Genomic DNA, 3952 nt, shown 5'->3' with positions numbered 1-3952 from the left:
ACAGAGCCACACACAGAAACTATTTGGATTGAATTAAACGAAAAAGCTAATAATATTATAATAGGAGTAATATATAGGCCACCAAATTTAGACAGAATGGAAGCAAAGCATCTATGGGATGAAATATCTAGAGCATCTAGATCTAACAGTATTTATGTCATGGGTGACTTTAATTTTAGCGGAATAAACTGGTTGAACAAAACAGGGAATAGTGAAGCAGAAGATTTTCTAGAATTAATTGACGATTGCTTTCTTACGCAACACATTAAGGAACCAACACGGGAAAATAATATTTTAGATTTAGTGTTAACTAACAGGGAAACGCAAATTAATGACATCGAAATAGGGAGTGAGCTAGGGAGCAGTGATCACAAAGAAATCAGATTTAGCATAGAATGGAATAGACCAGTAGGAGAAAATTCTGTTAAAGTGCCAGATTTTCGAAAAGCTGATTTTAATAGCCTAAGAAATTTTTTGGGTCAAATTGATTGGAAAGGCTTGGGTATGGGGTGTGGGCCGGTCTTGGAGCGAGACATGAACCCAGCGATAGGTGACTTAAATGGGGATTTCGATGTGGATTCAATATATAACTTATTTAAGAATATTCTAAACAAAGCACAGGAACGTAGTATACCATACAAATTGAATAGATCGTATACTAATGACCCAAAGTGGATAACAAAGAATTTGAAGAACCTTATAGGTAAAAAGAGAGCTTGGTACAAAAGGATTAAAAATGGGGAGGTCACTTTAGAACAGGAATTCGTACAACTGGTTAGAAATGTTAAAAAAGAGATAAGGAAAGCAAAAAGAAACTATGAAGTTCGCATAGCAGGGCAAGCAAAGACAAATCCTAAAGGGTTTTTTCAGTTATATCGTACTAAGACTAGGGAAAGGATAGGTCCATTAAAAACTGAGACAGGTCAAATAACAGATAGTGATGAAGAGATGAGTAGTATTTTTAATAAATATTTTGTATCTGTATTTACTAAAGAGGAACTTAACAATATGCCTTCAGCCGAACAAGTCTATGTGGGTGGGGACGAGGACAGGTTGACGAGTTTAGCAGTTACCAGGGAGGATGTTCTTAAACAAATAGTAAAACTCAAACCAAACAAATCCCCAGGGCCGGATGAAGTGTTTGCTAGGGTGCTTAAAGAATGCAAAGAGGAGCTTTGTGACCCACTGTCAACCATATTTAATAAATCAATAGAGTCAGGCAGAGTGCCAGAGTTTTGGAAAGTTGCTAATGTGATACCAGTTTTTAAGAAAGGAGATAGATCACTTGCGTCTAACTATCGACCAATTAGCCTAACGTCTATTGTGGGAAAGTTACTCGAATCTATAATAGCAAATAAAATTCGTCTTCATCTTGAAAAACATAAATTAATAATTGAGTCGCAACATGGTTTTATAAATGGCCGTTCATGTTTAACAAATTTGTTATCTTTTTATTCTAGCATTGTTGAGGCAGTTGATAGTGGTAAGGATTGCGATGTTGTATACCTTGACTTTAGCAAAGCTTTTGATACAGTGCCACATGAAAGACTGATTAAAAAAATAGAGTCTCATGGTATTGGGGGTGCTATATTAAGCTGGATTAGGGCATGGCTATACCAAAGGAAACAGAGAGTTAGTATAAATGGAATCAAGTCAGAGTGGGAAAATGTTGTAAGTGGAGTGCCTCAAGGCTCTGTCCTGGGACCTCTGTTGTTTATAATATATATAAATGATTTAGATTCAGGTTTGAGTAGCAACATTTGCAAATTTGCCGATGATACGAAAATCGGTAGGGAAATTAATTCGGAGGAGGACTCACTATCACTTCAAGTTGATCTAGATAGGGTTTTGAAATGGTCAAAGGATTGGCAGATGCAGTTTAATGCTGATAAATGTAAAGTTCTGAGGTTAGGTAATGATGATAGAGTTACAAGATACGAGCTAGATGGTGTTGTGATTGCGAAGTCGGATTGCGAAAGGGATCTGGGAGTTATGATTAGTAAGAATTTAAAACAAAAGGATCAATGCATAAATGTTCGTAATAAGGCAAATCGGACACTTGGATTTATTAATCGCAGCGTTAGTAACAAGACACCTGGTGTGGTTCTCAAGCTATATCTTGCTCTAGTTAGGCCCCATTTAGATTATGCAGTTCAGTTTTGGTCGCCATATTATAGAATGGATATAAATTCACTTGAACGTGTCCAGCGTAGGATGACTAAGTTAATTCCCCAAATTAGAAATCTTTCATATGAAGAAAGATTAACAAAGCTTAAGTTGCATTCACTGGAAAGGCGAAGAGTTAGGGGTGACATGATAGAGGTTTACAAGTGGATGAATGGACATAACCGGGGGGATATTAATAGGGTATTAAAAGTATCAACACAGGACAGAACACGAAACAATGGATATAAATTGGATAAGTTTAGATTTAGGAAAGACTTGGGTAAATACTGGTTCAGTAACAGGGTTGTTGATTTGTGGAACCAATTGCCGCGTAACATTGTGGAGGTGGGGTCCCTCGATTGTTTCAAGCACGGGTTGGACAAGTATATGAGTGGGATTGGGTGGTTATAGAATAGGAGCTGCCTCGTATGGGCCAATAGGCCTTCTGCAGTTACCTTTGTTCTTATGTTCTTATGTTCTTATGTTTATTTGCTATTATAGATTCGAGTAACTTTCCCACAATAGACGTTAGGCTAATTGGTCGATAGTTAGACGCAAGTGATCTATCTCCTTTCTTAAAAACTGGTATCACATTAGCAACTTTCCAAAACTCTGGCACTCTGCCTGACTCTATTGATTTATTAAATATGGTTGACAGTGGGTCACAAAGCTCGTCTTTGCATTCCTTAAGCACCCTGGCAAACACTTCATCCGGCCCTGGGGATTTGTTTGGTTTGAGTTTTACTATTTGTTTAAGAACATCCTCCCTGGTAACTGTTAAACTCGTCAACCTGTCCTCGTCCCCACCCACATAGACTTGTTCGGCTGAAGGCATATTGTTAAGTTCCTCTTTAGTAAATACAGATACAAAATATTTATTAAAAATACTACTCATCTCTTCATCACTATCTGTTATTTGACCTGTCTCAGTTTTTAATGGACCTATCCTTTCCCTAGTCTTAGTACGATATAACTGAAAAAACCCTTTAGGATTTGTCTTTGCTTGCCCTGCTATGCGAACTTCATAGTTTCTTTTTGCTTTCCTTATCTCTTTTTTAACATTTCTAACCAGTTGTACGAATTCCTGTTCTAAAGTGACCTCCCCATTTTTAATCCTTTTGTACCAAGCTCTCTTTTTACCTATAAGGTTCTTCAAATTCTTTGTTATCCACTTTGGGTCATTAGTATTCGATCTATTCAATTTGTATGGTATACTACGTTCCTGTGCTTTGTTTAGAATATTCTTAAATAAGTTATATATTGAATCCACATCGAAATCCCCATTTAAGTCACCTATCGCTGGGTTCATGTCTCGCTCCAAGACCGGCCCACACCCCATACCCAAGACTTTCCAATCAATTTGACCCAAAAAATTTCTTAGGCTATTAAAATCAGCTTTTCGAAAATCTGGCACTTTAACAGAATTTTCTCCTACTGGTCTATTCCATTCTATGCTAAATCTGATTTCTTTGTGATCACTGCTCCCTAGCTCACTCCCTATTTCGATGTCATTAATTTGCGTTTCCCTGTTAGTTAACACTAAATCTAAAATATTATTTTCCCGTGTTGGTTCCTTAATGTGTTGCGTAAGAAAGCAATCGTCAATTAATTCTAGAAAATCTTCTGCTTCACTATTCCCTGTTTTGTTCAACCAGTTTATTCCGCTAAAATTAAAGTCACCCATGACATAAATACTGTTAGATCTAGATGCTCTAGATATTTCATCCCATAGATGCTTTGCTTCCATTCTGTCTAAATTTGGTGGCCTATATATTACTCCTATTAT

This window comes from Procambarus clarkii, chromosome 35, assembly GCF_040958095.1.
Source record: "Procambarus clarkii isolate CNS0578487 chromosome 35, FALCON_Pclarkii_2.0, whole genome shotgun sequence".
Lineage (NCBI taxonomy): Eukaryota > Metazoa > Arthropoda > Malacostraca > Decapoda > Cambaridae > Procambarus > Procambarus clarkii.
The sequence above is the reverse complement of the archived record's forward strand: the minus strand, read 5'-3'. Positions refer to the sequence as shown.